Below are 19,025 nucleotides of genomic sequence, written 5' to 3' on the forward strand. Positions count from 1 at the left end.
GTTGTCGTCGCTTTTGTTTATCGTCTCTTTGTCTTCTAACCGAGTGGATAAGATTTGTTTAAAAAATGGTGGAATTTGTCCTAGTATTTAAGCATATTACTCGTGTTAAAGCTCGGTAGCTTGAAAGTTCGAATAAGAAAATATTTAGGAAGACATTAAAATATCGATTTAGATTTATTTAACATTTCCATAGCGTAACGCGAGACAGGCAAATTAGAAATTTCTAGTTTACTTATAAACCAGGCCGATCGAACGATTAACTGCTTAAAACAATTCTTAGAATTGAACGTAAAAGCTTTATTTTCGAATAAAATTCATTCTTCCGACAACCACAATTTCGTTCGTATTCCAAAAATCTCTATTAACAGCCTTCGATCTCCAACCCCTTAAAACTATTCCTACAACCAAACGCAAAACTTTCGTTCTTCCAAATAATTAGAAAAAAGCCATCAACGTATTTCGATTAAAACAATGTTCGCCAACTTTCAACCTTCAAATTCCACAAAGGAATTCCTAGAAATAAAACTAAGAACGTGCAAAACTCCGTATCATGTAGGAAATTTCTAAGCACCAAAGTAACCAAAAAGCCTAAACGAATCATCGACTGTAAAAGCTAATCAAGCGTCCCACGCGACGCGAGATCCTCTGGTTCCATCCACTCGAACGAAACCTAACCTCGAAAAAGCCCTAAACAGAAGAAGGCTCGTGGCCTCGGCCTTCGACGACCCATTGGCCGCAGAGGAGACGAAGAAGACAGTCTACCAGAGGAATCACGCTACGTTTACGGTGGGGGAGTAGTGTTAGAAGGGGTGGAAGCGGCAGGAGAGGCTGCTGAAACGGGGCTGCGGCGTTCCTTCATGCGGCGATCTGGCCGCACGAGGCCGCGCTGGCGCAGCAACCTCCTTCTCTACTACGTTTGCGCGTTGTGCACCCTTCTACGGGGTGCGTCCGTGCCGGCAACGCTGTTCATGGACGGCAGACAGTTTTCACGGCACTCGACGAACGCCGTTCCCCGTCCAGTCGTGACGAAGCATTCCATTCGACCCTGGAAACCGCGACGATATCGCGTCCGTGACCCAACAAGTCGACCAAATCATCTTCTCGTCCTCGTCGTCGACTCTCAATCGCTAAAAACGCGAGAATCTTTTCGAAAGAAGCATCATCGTGGGTCGAACACGCGACTAGCATACTCGGAGGATGCTGCGAGCAACGTGCAGCAACGTGGCAAGCTTCTGAAGCAAGATCTCTTCCAGTGGAACCTCCGTTGGATCGTCTCGTCTCTCCCTGGATCTGCTCGTTTCTTCCTGGCTCTTCCTACTTGTACGGGCTCGCGGAGATGATTCTCCGTGAGATTTAACTTTCTCGTCGATACAACCCGTGTATTCCACCGGTAAAAACGAGTTTCGTGAAGTAAATTGTTCGTCGGAGAAAGATTTCGATGGTCGAACCGGTTGCTTGAGACGAATAACAGATGACAGGGTCGCGGATCGATGTAAACGACGAACAGGCTCCGGGCTCCTCGATCGCATCTGAAAGGTGGTGGCGAAGGGCGAAATAGCCGAGACGTGCACGGTTCATCGACTTATCGAAACGAAGATCCCTGTATCTCGGGAAAAAACTCGCGAGAGTACGAGATGAGAAATGAAAGAAGCTTCGGCTACTTCTAAATAAGAAGTGTACTTTGAGAGGATTCTGTAAGTGTTCTCTGAGAGGACTCTATAAGCGTTCTCTGAGAGGATTCTGTAAGTGTCTCTTGCACATCAGATTCGGATCAGACAGATTTCCAGATCCGTCCAAAAGAAGAAGAAGAGTTACAAAAGATTTTAAACAAGCCAGGTATAATTAAGAAGCTCCCGATGCATTTGTGAGCTCAGATTTCTATGAGATTTTTAATTAGACGAGAAAAGGAGGAATTGTCTATGTAACGATCGCGGTCAGACGAAGTTTTACGGGATCATTTATTCGAAGAGAAAAAAAGGAATTATCTATGTAAAGATTGGAACGGAACAATTCGACGAGCCGAAGGAAAAGTTTGGTACGCGTCGGTGAGACGATATGCCCGGCGATACGACTGTGGGAAGTTGAGGACTGGCTTGATACGGGGCGATCGCTGTCAAGGTAAGTAGCAAGTTACGCGACTCGAGTTTTCAAAGAAAAGTTTTTCGAACGTTTCCGAATCGATGCGCCACACCGGCCACCACAACCATCGGCATTTCGTACACACCTAGTACACACGAACACACGGTGTGGCCTCGTGCATACGATCCCGGAACACCCAGACGATTTTTATCGCGTTACACCAGTTCCTACTCTGAACCCGTTAATTCTTAATGGGTCATCTTTCTAGCAAAGATTTTGACGATGATTTGGAAAATTATGGGAAAGAATGTACTTATTATGTCGTTTTTCTGTGACGTTTGAGTGAAAATGTAAAAAAATGAAACGGAGCAATAAAATACAGGATATTTATAAACAAAGAAATTATATTATATTATATTATAAAAATCTAACGAGATAATCTGTCTTTTTCGGTTAACAGATTAATACCTATACCACGATGTACACATGTTTGGATATCGGATGCAATTCGATCAAAAACGAACGTTTCTCTATTATTTTTACTATTAAACGAAACGTAGTCGATAAATGAAATTAATCGCAGTCACTGCAGTTGATGTCGGTAAACTTAATTTAGTACTATGTTTAAAGGAAATTATTTTCGTCTCACCAAGCACCTTCTTACCGACAAATCGTATCGAAAAAGCTATAAAAGTGTAAATGATCATAAAACAATATACCTTAATCAATCACGTGAAACATGCACACCTACCACATGACTCAGACTATTCGGCAAAACAAGTTTCGAATGATACTTTAATGTAGTTCAAACGTTCTTTTTCTAATTCGAATCCTTGATTATCGAAAACAATGGTTTTATTACTAATTTCATATTTCACGTTTACTCAAAAATTCCGAGGAAATTGGTCCATACTAATTAAGAAATATACTTTCAATAAATCTCACTAATTAATCCAAGTACTCGTTTACGCTGCCATACCGTCGAATAACGTAATCAGTAACTGTGTTATCAGTTCGGTAATTTTTTTCATTAGTCAACATATATTTAAAATTATTCTTAAAAAATTATTCCGCGGTAGCTAAAAGAAATCTACTTTTTAAAAATTTTCACCAATTAATTCAAATCCTCGTTTACCCTTTCATACTATAAAAGGACTATGTTATCAGAAATTTGCTAATTCTTTAAATATTCGAAAATATTCCAGAGAAATGATTCCAGCGAAAAGATCTTTCAAGAATTAAAAAACGATTCCACTTACCCAAGTTCTCATATATAAATTTTCTAAGAAATTCCAACACTATAGTTAACATATGTCATTTCTATATATAGTTTAAATCTCATTAATTAACATTTAACTTTCATATAAAATTTAAATCTAGTTAATATTTAATTTTTATATAAAATTTAAATATCATTAACACGTTCAATGCAAAGTCGATACATACATGGAAGAAACGCGTGTATGTATTCGAGCGATACCCCCATTGAACGTGTTAAGTGATATTTAATTTTGGTATGAAATTTAGGTCTCGTTAAGTAATATTTGATTTTTATATAAAATTAAAATCTCATTAACTAATTCAAATTTTCCCTCAGATTTTATCTTATCTGGTTCTGTGGAACACGAGACAAGATTCTATCGTTCATAGAATATCGGGAATCGAGTAGATCGACGTTTAACTTTTCACGATGGGCGCGAGGCGAAGTAATTTCGTCCCGGTTGTCCCGTTCACCGTGTTAACAGCTTTCGATAAATGTCCCGTCTTTGTTGGCTCGTCCGGCTCGTTTTATGCCCGTCGATTCGTCAGCGAAACACGCTTTTACCCACGAACAGATCGAAACTGCTTTTATCGAGTCACATTTTACAACCGAAAAACCGATCTGCCCAGTATCCTCGCTATCTTCTCTCTTAATACTTTCTGATCAATACCTGTTCTAAACTCTAGAACCTAGACTCTTTCGAATCTAGAATAGAATCTAGAATCGCAAATAAAGAAGTTTTATGCAGTTTTCGATGAATTGTTATCAAATGTCGACGATCATGATTTTACATTGATAATACTGTCACGATGATTTTCGACTTTTGAAGTTCAGATGCAACGACATGAAAGCCTGCAAAGTTTAAACATCGCGATATCGTCATTTACGAATTCTAAAGTAAACTCTAAGGACAGTAACGCGACAATCTTTAAACTCTAAGGATGCGATCAAACTACAAAGATAGTAACAAGAAACTACTATTAAAATATTCTCGTTTGATCGCTTCTGCTATTGTCTTCAAAATTTTCTACCTTTTAATTATTTCATCGGTATCTTACTTTTGGAATATTCTTGACATAATGATACGATATATAATAATTTAATGGAAATATCCTATTCAAATAATAATTCAAATAATACTACGATATAGTATGATATAATACAATAATAGTAAATTAAATTAAGATCTACGTCGGTAGGCTGAATTTCTCATAACAACGTTAACCGTGTTTCATTAGTACTGTGTTTCGTGTTATTCTTAATAAATAAAAATCTAAATATAGTAGTAGAAGAATTTTCTTATGCATGACAGTACAGACAAGCGGTTCGCATAAATAAAGATGTATCCCAGGAGGGTACGTTTTGTACATGCTTAACAAGATAGCACACATATTATGCATTCAGGCAAGCAAACGGCTAAAACTATAACAACAGGCAAATCGAATTTCTTCAGCCCTAACAGCCGTAATGGGAAAAGAGCAAAGCAACAAATATAACAGAATAAAACAGGAAACATTTTAATAACAATTACAACGACGGAGGAAAATAAAAGTTAAGTATTTCATCGTATATATCTCCTATATTAAAAGCATTCTAGTGTTTATTTAGAGTAATAATTACAAACTAAATTTGATATAAGCACTTTTCTTATTTATATGCTTTTTAAGCTGGCAAGTAGAAAAGAGAAATTACAAAAATAAAAATTTCTAAATTGAAAGCGTCTTAACTCTATGTACAGCCATTTCTCTCAGAATAAAGATCCTAAAAGATCCTAACCAAGCATAAAGAAAATTAGAAAGGTAGAAAATTGTTACATAAGAAATTAGCTAACCGCAGGTTTTTCTCATATATCTCCAAAAATCTTAACGTAGCAAGTGAAGGAGAAGAAATTATGGAAACAAAAATTTCTCGATCCTTGAAACTTTATTCTAAAAATCTCAACCATGAAAAGAAAAGATAGAAATCTCTAAATTAAAAGCTTAAAAGCTTCCTAATCCTATATACATTTCTCTTGGCGATCCCTAAAAAGCCCTAACCAAGCTGGAAGAAAATTAGAAAGAAAAAGGAGTGCTACGTAGAAAGCTAACCCCAGTTTTTCGCAAATACTCCTACAAAATCCTCGCAAAACCAATTTCCATTTCGCCCTATCCATCAAATTCACCCTCGTCTATAAATTCATCCTCGACTGTCTTTATCTCGCGAAACAAGGATACTCGCGTGAAAGAAGCGTCTCCGGAGTCGATCCGACGTAAAGGACAAGTCTGTCGATTCGTCAGTGAAATTCGCTTTTACTCGTCGTAAAGGCGCAGGCGTGACTCGCGCATAGATAATTCATAACGACGAAGCCGGCCTATAGTTGTCGTATTCCAGCACGCAGTTTCCTTCCAGCGACCCTTCTCCACCTTTATTTTCCTCTTTCCTCGTTTCTTCCTCCTCTTTTCTGTTTTATTTCCCTCGCCTTCCTCCACAGTCAAGGAGAATCTCGCAGCTCTCGGATCTTTTAACGTAATTGGTTGCCGGTTTGCGCGAGAAATTATGAGTTTTCCTCCTTTCCCGCAAGAATATTGTTATTATTCCTGACTTTTGCGAGGGAAACGAGATTCCCTGGATACACGAAGCATCGCTGTCTCGAGCTTCTTTGAACGTGGACTCGATAAAAGTGGTAGTTTGAAGAAAGACAGGAATTTCTGGAGATTTTTTAGATTTTCCTACCAATCACGTAGACCATTAGCGGATTATGGTATTTTTGGCAATGGTGTTTGCGACATTTAAGTAGAGGACAATAATTATTTTCGAATTTTCCAAAATTTACTATTATAACCTACTATTTTAAGCTTCCAAACTCTAAAATCGTTTATTTATTTTAAAATATCGCTTTCCGTTCTAAATTCGCTTAACCGTTAAAGTTAGCAATTTAAATGCATCGACAGAAAAAGATTTTGTTAAGAAATAGATTAGACGTTGTATAAGTTTTATAAGAATTCTATGCGGCTATATAAAATATATGTGAAAATTGTAACCGTTACAATTTCCAAAAATTAAATGCTAAAAAAATATTGGATACGAAATATATTGATGTCTCAAATATCGAAAAGAAGAAGGAAATACGCGAGTTTCTACAAAAAAAATTTTCAAGGGGTGGACCAAATTTTCTATGAATATAAAGATTCCATAAAATTACACAGAATATAAAAATTTCGAAGTGAGTCTAATAATTGCAGAGAATTAAATATTTTACAATACAAATAGGGTATAAATCGATATCTATTTATTTTCTATGTTATTTTCAACGATTCTAGAATTTTCCTAGATTGCCACATAATTCGAACAACTTCTGTTCGAAATAGTTATCGAAATAACGCATGTGTAAAGAGTTACGGAGGGAATATATAGGTCCCGGTCATAGTGGTTCGAAACGTGTCTGACAATAGACGATCCATTTTCCCTTGCTCCGTTACATTTCGCTTCTCCGTCGTGCTTCTTTGTTCGGGTCAATCATTCCCTTCGCTATATTTAGCTGTATCCTCTTAATACATCGATGCATTATTTTGAAGACTGTACCGAATAAAAGTCACTTGGATTAATGAAAGCACCGCCAGCAGAGCTTCTATTTCAAATCCTCAAACGTTATCGCCCGTTTATTCCATTTCGAAGAATAACTTATTCTCCCTCTTTGTATGTAAAATCGCCGAGCTTTTTACACGATGAAACGTAAAAAACGAAGAGAAATATCATTCGTATCGAGTACCGTTCCTTATTTGAAACATTTCTAACAGTAATATCTAACAATTTTCTCCACTGCAGAAAATTTATAATAGAGTAATAATTTTATGATATTCTACATACTACTTTTACTTTTTTAATATTTCTTCTGATCCAGAATATCTTACAACAACAAACAGAGACTTTACTCTGCTTGAGCTACTTTATGAGATCCAAAAATCTTTCTTTTTAAACATCCATTTATTTGAACTAAACTTCCGCTAGTGTTGCGGTCGAACGAACTTCTGTCTATAAATTGTTATCTATCTAAACGTCGATTTCTATCGTATAAACAAAAAATTATAGCAAGCAGAAGCAATAAATCGCCATCGTGTGAATTCCAGTTATATAAACTATTTGTCTTTCGTGCTCTTTAGAATTTTTAGTCGATGAAACAAATTTCTCTGCAGGTTGCATTTCTTCGATTCTGTCCAATCAAAATACGAAATTCCATAAAAATTCGCAGTCAAGATACGAATAGTATCCCTATAATCCTGCGAAGTGGACCTTCCATGTCGAATTTGATTCGGATTTATAAGTGCATATTCAAGTTGATCCCATCGCTACGTCTCACGTAAATATTGTACATATCTACGTGTCTTTTTCCTTCTTGAACACCAGTTTACCGGAAGTTCGAGGCTCTTGAAGTTTTGAAACATCTCAACTTGACCTGATTGCCTGTTGCGTGTTGCCATGCCTTATTCCATCCATCTATTTCACCAACCCTTTCTCACCCTCTCTGTCTTCCCCATCCTGCAACATTTCGAGAGACTTTTAACACTTCTCGATCCTTCTCACTCCGCGAGATCGTTAAATCTTTCAAGATGCTCCTCGATCGATCGACAACAGCGGAGAGCAAACGTTTCGATGGGCCAGGCATTAAGATTCCTCATCCACGGCATCCAGTCGTATCTTTCGTCTTATTTATTTACGCTACTCCATTAACGGTGGACGAGCTTTCCACGAGCATTCGACGTCCCATCAATTCGAGATAATCGATCGATTCTGAAGAATTCGTCGAATGGCGATGCCGGTAGAGAAAAGGTGGCTAATCGGATATTTCAGATTCTCTGTTTTATTTTATTTTCTTCGAGATAGGGAAGAAAGAATTTTTATGGAAGTAAGGAATGCCAGAGGAATTGTATAATAAATAGTTGGTATAGCGTACTATGAGTTATGGAATTTTAAGAATAGTAGGAAAATAGTTTGCCAATTGTGGAAAATTCCAAAAATCGTGGATCGTTTTGAACATTTTGAAAGTTTAATACATGCGATAGTTGTGAAAAATATTTCTACGTATTCTTATTAGGAGTTTCTTTTCTTCTCGCGTTTTATTTTCATAGCGTTAAATCGTTCTCGTCGTATAAAAGTACTTTAACGGTATACCGTATCGATCTTTGTAGACTGCGGGATCTTTCTGCGCGTAATACGATAACTAATAGCGACTAATTCGATCATCCATAAACCACAATTTATCACAAAAAGAAAAAAAAATCGTAAAGTCAAGGGTGAAACCATGGAAGAAGTAAAGCGACTCGTTTCGAAAACGAAGTTTGTCAGAAAGCCTATTTACGTTCGCGATTCTCACAGTTTCCACCTTAATTACAACCGACGTTGTTCGTCCCTTAATGAGAACAAAGAGCAGGCTGAATATTGAATTTCTGGCCAGGCATTTTTCCCGACTGAACGAAAATCCTCTTACGGCTTTCACGGGCGGGTATCGCGCGCGTAAAGCGCGGACTCTTCATTACGCCATTGTTCGTCGCGTGGTCGCTCGTTGTTTTTCTTTTTTTCACCCCTCTTTTTCCCACGCTTTCATCCCTTTTTCTATCTTTTGTCCTGCCACCCTTTCTTTTCTCCCCTACTATCTCTCTCTCTCTCTCTTTTTTTATGACCAAAAAATCGTCGGCCGAGCCTTAACCGCTTTGAAAGTGCGACGAGAATCGCGACCGAAAGTTACCTTACAAAAATCCTCCAACCTGCGAAGAAAAATATTGTACGCCTATAATCACCTTTCTGTTTTCCTCATTTTTCACTTCTTCCGTAGTTACATGATTTCTATGTGGCGTTTAAATTTCCGCCGGGATAAATTAAAGAGCGTTTAGAAGAATTTAATCCTCGGTATTTAATCTTAAAAATTAATTTAAGATTAGATGGAAGATTAGATAGAAGATTAAATCGTAGAAAGCACTGTAAGTGCCAAAGTTGGAAAATTTTATGCTTTTACTTTATTTGGAAAATGTTCTCCGTAACAATGAGAATACAGAATATAGTACAGAATTTAAGTGCGATTTACCTTCTTAAATATTTATTAATAATGTTAAAAGATGGTGTCGCTGGTGTGTCTATCGTTAGCTGTGTAGAGAAGAATATAAATGCCAATAAACATCGGTTAATTGTTTCTTGACTTTTGCCTATACCACCTACCTGAATGAACGAGACAGTGGATTTTTTTACAAGTAAGAGATGTCACACAGATTCTTTTTCATAAATTTGAATTACATTAATACATAAGTTTTCTCTAGTTGAAAAATTTGTTTGTAGCTACAGTTTTTCCTACAGGTTTTTATATCTCGGATTTCAACGTAACATTTAAGCGAAACTTACGTATGTTTTACGAAGAAATCGTTATAATATACGTTAGTCGATCGAACACTTGATTTTACGAAGGATTCTTTCATGGAAGTGCTTAAAGCGAATTATTTTAAGAAGAAAGGAACATTTTTGGCGCAAAATTTTAATTCGAAAGATTTATTCGAGCTTTATGTAGATTTCGTAGAAAAATGACCGTAGCGTGTATTAGTTTGCAACTAAAACTGCATATTTTGACTACAGTCACGTAATATTCAAATATTTCGAAATATTCGAACGTTGAAAACCCGTTTGTCCTATTCGTTTTAAAAATACGTGCAACGTTTAAACCAATCAGGAACCCTTAAATATTCCATTGTACGTATTTGTACTAACAATTTGAATCCCTACTGAAAAAACAATTTATTCGATCTATTTTGGCGCGCAGCTGAATAAAAGAGGCTAAAAAACACGTCCAATTTTTATTTTCCATCGTTCCGAAGGGCTGACGATCACGAAACGAACCCCTTGAATCTAAGTTTCGTGTCACAAACCTCCACCTTCGTCTTCAATATCCTTCAAGAACTTTCCTTTCGTTCTCGAAATAATTCTCTTGAAACACCTCCGTAAAGAAAATTCCCAGTAAAATCAAGAAGTTAATCGACGAAGGGAACATTATTTCGAAGCGTTACCGCGAACACAGTTTCGACGACGCAAGGAAATGAGGAAAGTTACGATCGGACGGGGAGGGTGGTTCGGTTGGAATAAAGTAGGGTGGTCAGAATGGAAAACCGTGTCGTTCGAAAATATTTTCTCGCGGCGTTTTATCGAGTTTCTACCATTCTTTCCGTTCGAATGCGCTCGCCGTGAAAGGCGTCGCCAAAGGTGGATGTTACGCGAGAATCTAGCCTCGGAACGTTCAAAAGTTAAGGGCGGGTCTATATATCGCGTGATACGTTGGAAATCCTATCGTATCGCTGGACTGTCTGCGACCGAAAACTTCCGCACGGCGCAAACTACCCCCTCCTGATCCCTCTTAATTTATTTATACAGGGCGTCCCATAAATTTTTCCGCACAAACTTTCCCGACCCTGTGTTTTACGAGTAAAAATAAAACGAACTGGTCGGATATAAATATTCGTGAATTCTTTATTAAACCATTCGTCCTAATCGCTTCTACGTATAGGTGTACCACTTGTTTCTAGATACGTTTTTAATTTGCTGTTTGCTTATTCTTTAGGATAAAATGTGTGGATTAGTGACAGAAATTTGGATTTTATTGAAACGGAATTTGTTTCGGGAATATTATAGTAACGATATTGATGATAACAATAACGACGATCCGTTCAGGAGCTGTTAGATTAATAAGACCTGTATTCTGTATTTTCAAAGACATAAATTTTAAAAAGACTATAATACGTTTAAGTCGTGCAGCTATGCCAAGCAACGGTATACTCCTTGATTTTGTTTCGGAAATATTTGAATATTATATATCGGTCTTCACCACTAGTAATAATACTATCCAAGAAAATTGCATTCGAGATTTTAGATTGCAATTTTATATACCATGCATATTCTGTTTAAACCTTAATGTGAACAGAATGCCTTTCTATATAAATAAAACTTCTCTCATCTATCTACACTAAACTTGGCGAATACGATCCACCTAGGCGAGGGAAACAAATGGGACACGACTTACCTAGCAAAAAGATAAACCGGATAGTCTTGGGATTTAATCCTCCGTCATCTATTACTCCGGCAGATTCAAGAAACATCTAGCCATTTTTCTTGTTAACTTCCAGCGCACCGCTACAAGTAAACAAATAAATTAATCGATCAACGAATATCCTTCGTATGATGATGTTAAGCGTAGATTTAGACAAAAATTTGGTTGATCGAAGGAAAGGATACCGAAAGTAAATGTGCACTGAAATCGTGAAATTTTCTAATCTGTACATTGTCCAGTCAGAACGTGTATTTGCATTAGATTTTGGCAAAAAGTATCCATAAATACAATACAAATACAATATATATTATTCGTACGAAATACATTCATTTATTAGATAATATAGAATGCTGCTGCTAGTAAAACTTTTAATTTCGTTGCACGTGAATCCGTTTATACCAATTTTAGTTTACAATTAATATGCACATATATGTATACATTATAATAAATGTATACATTTATTAAAATAATGCATTCAAGTAATGCATGCAACACGTATAAATATGAACACGTGCTTCACACGTTACAAATAGATATATAGATATATGCGTTACTCTGCAAATTCTGCAAAGAATATATTAACGTCAACGATGTTAAACGATATAAGAACTCTTACACTATAATATTTAATGTTTAAAAAATCTGTGAGCCGATTGAAACGAACCTGTTGAAATCGTTCGAAAAACAGTATTCTGTGAAAGGAATTCCATAAAAAATATTCAATTAATCAAATTATTATTAATACATTTATCGTTATTTTTCATCAACGCTGATTCATCGTTACCCAATATTTCCACGTGTCTATCTTTCCTCATCATCCACCATAAAATGAACACGAAAGACAAAAGTCAAGCATCAGTTCGCTGTAAATTCCTCTAAAGCTTGGCCAACCCTCTTCTGTCTTATCATCAACATCAACACACTAAACACCAACCAAGCAAACCATTCCCTTTCAGAGATGCTTCCAAACAAGAGACAATCCAAAACGACGAAGAACCTAGAACGATTAATCGTAAGAGGTGGTAACAATGGCGCTATATAACTGGCGATCGTAATCATGGAGCAATTTAATCAGTCGCGAGAGAGGAGTAAATAATAGGCGGCTACGAAAGTTCTTTCGGTTCTCAGATCGTTTATCACGGACAATAGCATTGTCTTTTTCGAGTAAATTACGATTAGACCGTGGATTTGTATACACTTTTGTTGTATAATTGTAACATAATTGTATAATTTAAATGTGCGGATACACGCAGACTATACTACGTAAAAATATGTAAAAATATATAAAATTTCCAAAGTACAATATGTAAAAATATGTAAAACCTCCAAAGTATAAATATGCAAAGATATATAAAATTTCAAGGTAGCATGTTTGTAGCTAGAAGTACGCGGAACTATGTAAACCTGCTTGCAATGCCGTAGACCAAGCAATAAAATATACTACTACTATATAAAATTTCTAAAGTATAGTTCTCGTTACAGTATCTGGAGGGTGAGAAATAAATCTCCGCTGAATTTCTACTTGTTTAGGAGGATTGTTCGATAGAATCGAGAATCAACGATTCTTTAGAAGAATGAAAATGTATTAATCACTCGGGAAACATATGAGAAAGAACGGTGGAATTAAACGAACAATACATATATATATATCCTATGTACGAAACACATTACTTGCATAGAAAATGAATGGAAATATCGAAAACATTCTTAATCTTTTTAAATGAGCAGAACATTTGCACCGGCAGTAAATCGCTTTAGTCTCGATAAACTAAAATAATCACGTTGTATAAATAAATAAATACATACAGGTAGGAATAATAGACGCTGGTGCACGCGTGGATAATTTTCGCTAGTGTAATACCAAGGTACAGCTGTTGATATTTGTAATTATCGTTTAAGAAACGAGAAAATAAAGGATGGATAAGAGATAAGGATGAAGAGAGGAAGAGATTAGAAGAAGGAAGGCATAGAAGCAGGCTTTTTATCCTCGGAGCGGCACGCTGCAAGAGCTTCTCGTTCGCAAATGAGGTACGAGCGTCGAGATAAGGGTGGAAAAGCCGCGGGCCAACAGGGTCGAGCGTACACGCGAATAAAGGGCGATCAAACGCGATAAAAACTCGCCTCGAGAACCGATAAGCCCTAATTGAATGTTCCCTCTCGATTTTAGCCGGCCCGTAAAGCCGCAAACTTTAGGCGTGCCCGAACGATAACCCTGCCAAACCCTGTTCACCTCGACACGCGCCACCGCGACTCCCCTTTTTTCAACCGCGACTCAGTTCAATAAGAGAAGGTTAAGGGATGATCGGTTATAAACGAAAGATTAGAAACTTTCGAGAAGGCAGTGGATCGAGAAGGAAGACTAAAATTAGTACGTCGGACGAAATGAATGACTTTTAAATTCCTTCGTACAGTTTCTAATTATGGAATTATTAAGACTGAAGTTAACAAATCAGACAGAACGAATGGATCGTACGATACATTCTACTAAAGCTTCCGCGGTTTGCGACTTTGGAATTATTAAAACTGCAATTAGCAAATCGGTCAAAACGAATAATTTTTACACTCCTTTAAGGATGCCTTCAGACTATCGATGTAAGTATATTGTCAATATTTAAAGGTGTTCGATTAAAACTACCAATATATATCGCAAATACAATATTTATTGGCGAACTGTAATTTCGTTGAGAATCTTGAAACATTGATAATTTATTTTATTATGAAGGTACTCTTCAGCTTCTATAGTTTTTTGTCTTGCGATTATTCAGAATGAAATTGTCAAATCAATCAAAACGGCTGATTTTTACATTCGTCAAAAGGTACTAGAATTTTTTATTTTGGAATTGTTTTTGGAAATGCAGATGTTTTTTTAATAATATTAATGTGTACTTTTATCGAAACATTCGTAAAAACGAATATTGACTTGTATTAAAAGGGAAACGCGAATACTTATTTTCATCGTCGTTTTAATTTTTATATAAGGAAATACGGAAATATTTAGTTGCGTTAAGTAAAACACGTAAAATATAATGCAATCGCGTAAATGCATCTTCAGAAGCACATTACTCGAAACAAGATGACTTTAGATTGCACCAACCACAATGAGAATAATCAGTCTAGAGAAGTTTACGGCTTACGGTTTACACCGTATACAAATTGAGTGATATTCGCTTCATAGCGATAGAATTGCAAAACTTCGCCACGTGTATAAGTAGTATCGAGAAACTGCCTCTGCTCGCTATAATACTAGGAAATTTTTACTTATCGCTTCTTTTACGCACAACTTCATAGAAATTTAAATTTCTGAACTGAACTTTTACCGAATAACAAATAAGTTTTCAAATTGAATAACTTTAAGCCAGCCTGATTTTAATTCCTGTAATATTTGAAAGATATTACTCTACGTAGATGTATACGTATGTTAAAATTTAATGTACTTCTAAAGAGATTGTTAACTTATCGATTTTGAATTTTGCATATTGATGTATCAATTTTCACGAAGCTCGTAAGTTTTCCGATTTATTATCTTTCTATTTTTTCAATTCCTTAGCCAAAAGTTTCATGCTCTTCGCGATTCTTTCCCCATTAGCGTAGTTCCTCAACTTTATAACACTTTCGTTCGCAACATTTATTTTCTCAAACATAAATATTATAATCTTCGTAACTACTCTCATATTTCCACTCTTTCAATTACAGAAATATTACGATTTTTTTCCTATTTTCATTTTGCTAGCCACAAATTTCATAATCACGACTCTATCCATTTCTTCGTTTCCTCAATTTCAAAATTCCTTGCCTTTTTATAGCGGCTCAATGACAAACTTTGAAACAGTTTCCCTTTCCAGCTTCGCAACTACTTCGTAATTTTCATAATCTTTCCTACCGTCCTACTTTGTCAATCAGAAACTTTACAATTTTTCCTCGATCAGAAACTTTCCAATTTTTTCTCAATCAGAACTTTCATAATTTTTGCAACACTCTCTATTTTCTCTTCTTTCAATGCCAAATTTCGCGATCTCTACAATCTTATCTTACCTTCTTAATCATAAATTTGTTGATTGCGATCCTTCTCCTTTTTTATCTTCAATAACAATTATAAACTTCACAATTTCTCCAGCTTTTCAATCACTGAAATCACTGCAGTTTCCTCAGTGTATCTTATCCAGCCTATTTTATCCACTTCCTTAATCCCTCTTGATTTTAAAATTACATCTACGTACCATTATTTACAAAACTGCAAAACCACTACATACCAAAACTCAAAACTCACCCTACGTACTATTTTACACCCTCTTCAACCTCTAACATCAAGGGGAATCTATAAAAAGAGACGGAAGACAGTCTGACACTCGAGTAGATCCACTCGAAACCACGAATAAGAAAAGATTGAACGTTACAAAAATATTGACAACAGTCAGAAGTAGGGATTATAGGATAATCCATGTGTAAGAATAGACGTCGACCACCAACGTCACGATGTTCCTTTAGAAACACGAAGAATCAGGGCACGGATAAAGAAAGAGGGAGGCAGACGCTCGAGTGGGACGCGTATGCACGAATTAAAGAGCAACGTTCATTAGTATCGCGACCGACTGTAAAACGACCGAGCTATTAGACGCTTTTGATAATTAAGAGACCACCTCTAACATCGATAATTGCTGCCATTAGTTCCAGCAACAACAAAGAACGAAATAAATCCATTTAAATATAAAACATCTAAAACTTCATAAGACAACCCTTAACTATTATTGATGCAACCTTTGCTATTCCAAGCTTTAACTATTGCTTCGCTATAACTTCGTTATATATATAATAATCGTTATTAGCATAGCCTTTTTTATTACAAAATTTAATTATTAATTATTACTCCACAAAATAAAATTTAATTATTACTCGCATAGTCTACACTATTATAAAATTTAACTACATTGGCTGTTACCTCGGAAAACAACCATTAACTATTACTGATACAAGTTTCGTTATTACAAGCTTTAACCATTAACTATTATTTTACAAGGTAAACTTCGTCGTTATCGGCTATAAAACGATCAATTTGTAATTTTTTACGAGAACTTTGTAAATTTATAACGCAATTTGGAAATATCAATTCAATCTGTTCTATTCTATTAAAATATAAATAAGGTCTTGTCCCTTCTTTACATTAAGTCTTTTTTTTATCTTTTATTTTATTTTCTCTGAAACAAATTTCATACTTTAGTGATTGATAGTTGTAATGTTAATGGATAAAGTAGTTATTATCAACAAAAAAAGAAGTTGACTATGTAAATGCAATGATAAAAATAAAATAATCTACCGCATCTTTCATCGATAAAGGATACATAAATGAAAAGCTTTGATGCAAAAAGAGATTTACGGTCGAGCTAGAAATAGACGAAATCGTTCGGGAAAATCGAGTGAGGTTGCAGAGCGAATGGATAGAATTGAGACCGTGGTAAAACGTTGGAGAAGAAACGTTAGTCGGAAGAGAGAGTCCAATGGAATTTCGCCTTAACTCCGCCTCGCCGCTTTTTCTCTCGACTTCCGGTCTGTCCTCCAACTCGAAACACTTGATAAGAAAATAGAATTTCTCGGTGTAAATTGATTAAAACGGGTTTCACGCGGTATAGTAATGTTTTCAAATAGCTCAGATTGTTGTTAACTAATTCGATCTTCGTCTGAATAACTACTATTGATAGAAACGTTATAGTGAGCTTGGTATATACGATGCAAGATTTATCTTGCTAGGATTTTGGAATTTCAATTTTACCTTAAAAAAATCTTCGACTACTTATTAATAATAATAATTTATAGACCATGACATCTCCGAAGCTCATAATCGTAATTAACAAAGCGCTTTAAAATTCGAAATAATTCATTAAAAAAAAAAAATATAACGTGTATATAACATGTATCAGAAGCCCTCAATTATTTACCGGTACTAATAATCTTATTCTTAAAATTCTTGTAGAATTCTCAAGATCTCTTAGAATTCTTACAAATTCGAATCGATTAATTTAGAAAGAGAGTAAAACAAAACCCCGAAGAATCTAATAATTTATATAAAAAGATCTTCGATAATTTAATAGCATATAACGATAAGTTACAAACCAACAAAATCCCGAAAACTTCCTAAACTCCCTCGAAACTAAAATAAAACGGAAAAACTCCCACAATGCTAATAACTGAAACCACGCAGTTCAAGATATCGCGAACCGAGTAACTACTAACTATTAAGTTTCGTATTCCTGCGACATCCTCCAGCCATAGGAGCACAGAAACTCTTTCAAATTTTATTTTACGACTACCATCTGAAATTTCAACCGACTTGTAATTTGAATATTCTATTATAAGGATAGTCAAACTCGACATTGGAATACTGGCACCTATTCATCTACAAGGAGTTTTCGCTAGGATATATAAGGAGTGTGTGTGTGCACGCGCACGCGTGCGTGCGTGCGTGCATGTGTGTAATTGACGTTAAGAAAGCAGATTAGGTACAAGGTAAACGTAACTGTTATTCGTCTAGCAGAGATTCAGTCGACACGACAAGCAGATAGTTACGAGCTCGTTATCTCGCGCGAGCAGACGCATTTAATTCGAGACACTTGAACTTTTCTCGCGAACACGAGAATTGCCAAGCTCGTTTTTCCAACTGCACGACGAATACTCGCTCCGCTCGGTTGGAAGAAGTAGACGGTACCTCGAAACAGAAAATATGGACGAGACCTTGGCTGATGAACATACATATGTATGCGCAATGCGCATATATGAGGTCTGATTTGCAAGGGAGATGTTGAATTGATTTGGCGAGGAGAAAGTACAAGACCGTTCCTTATTTTACATTCTGAAATTTTAAAGTGAAAAGTGACATTTACTGGATCTAATAATTGTGGAAATTTTTTATTATATTCCGTAATTATGAATGACGATGACTAATATAAAAGAAATATAGATCAAATAGGTATTTTTTTTTTTTTAAACTACTTCTTCCAAAATCCTAGAAATTCTCCCATTAAAAATTCGAAATATCCTAGGCACTATATTCCAAAATTCCAAGATTCCAAACCCTAAACTTTCAGCCCTAATTATTATCTGTATCCAGCTAAATCTCCAAAAATCCTGAATCTCAAAACATTCAGCGCTCTAAAAATCCTCTAATAGTTCTACAAATTCCAAATGTCACATTTCAAACATGTTAAATTCTAAAAGCTTCACAAATTCCAAAGATTTCAAACTCTGAACTCTCTACCAAAATACCAATCTACATGCAACTAAACCTCCAATCAAAGGTTATCGCACCTTAGTTTACGCTCTCCTAATGCGAATCTACATCTAGCACGAACAATCTGCCTAAACTGTAGCATCCACTCATCACGAACCTGGAGAAACAGAGAGAAAGAGAAAGAGAAAGAGAGAGAGAGAGAGAGAGAGAGAGAGACGAAGACGTTTCAAGTCAGGCTTGATTAAAAGGCATCTCTATAAATCTGCTGGCCGGCAAGCGGAACCGTAAAGGGTCCTTTAAACGACTTATTGGTTCTCGACCTATTTCCTTAAAGGTTTCCGTGACTTTCCGGCTCGTCCCTCTCCTATTATACGCTCGAAAAGCCTTCTCTTCTTTGCAGACCACGC

General features: G+C 36.0%; 2 protein-coding genes across 3 annotated transcripts in view; one reads left to right on the forward strand and one right to left on the reverse strand.

The window, feature by feature from the left end:
• The window catches only part of LOC139993571 (uncharacterized), a 58,097-nt gene that overhangs the window by 36,181 nt on the left and 2,891 nt on the right, over window positions 1–19,025 (reverse strand). Inside the window, exon 3 of the mRNA XM_072015421.1 lies at window positions 11,373–11,482. The gene's annotated coding sequence lies outside the window, so the exon portion shown is untranslated. The remainder of the gene's footprint in view (window positions 1–11,372; window positions 11,483–19,025) is intronic.
• Window positions 336–19,025, forward strand: part of LOC139993564 (TWiK family of potassium channels protein 18) — a 32,506-nt gene continuing 13,816 nt past the window's right edge. Inside the window, exon 1 of one of the 2 annotated variants that reach the window (XM_072015405.1) lies at window positions 336–2,118. The gene's annotated coding sequence lies outside the window, so the exon portion shown is untranslated. The remainder of the gene's footprint in view (window positions 2,119–19,025) is intronic. The other variant, XM_072015406.1, reaches the window with a different exon arrangement.

The sequence above is a fragment of the Bombus fervidus genome, chromosome 13 (assembly GCF_041682495.2).
Source record: "Bombus fervidus isolate BK054 chromosome 13, iyBomFerv1, whole genome shotgun sequence".
Taxonomy (NCBI): domain Eukaryota; kingdom Metazoa; phylum Arthropoda; class Insecta; order Hymenoptera; family Apidae; genus Bombus; species Bombus fervidus.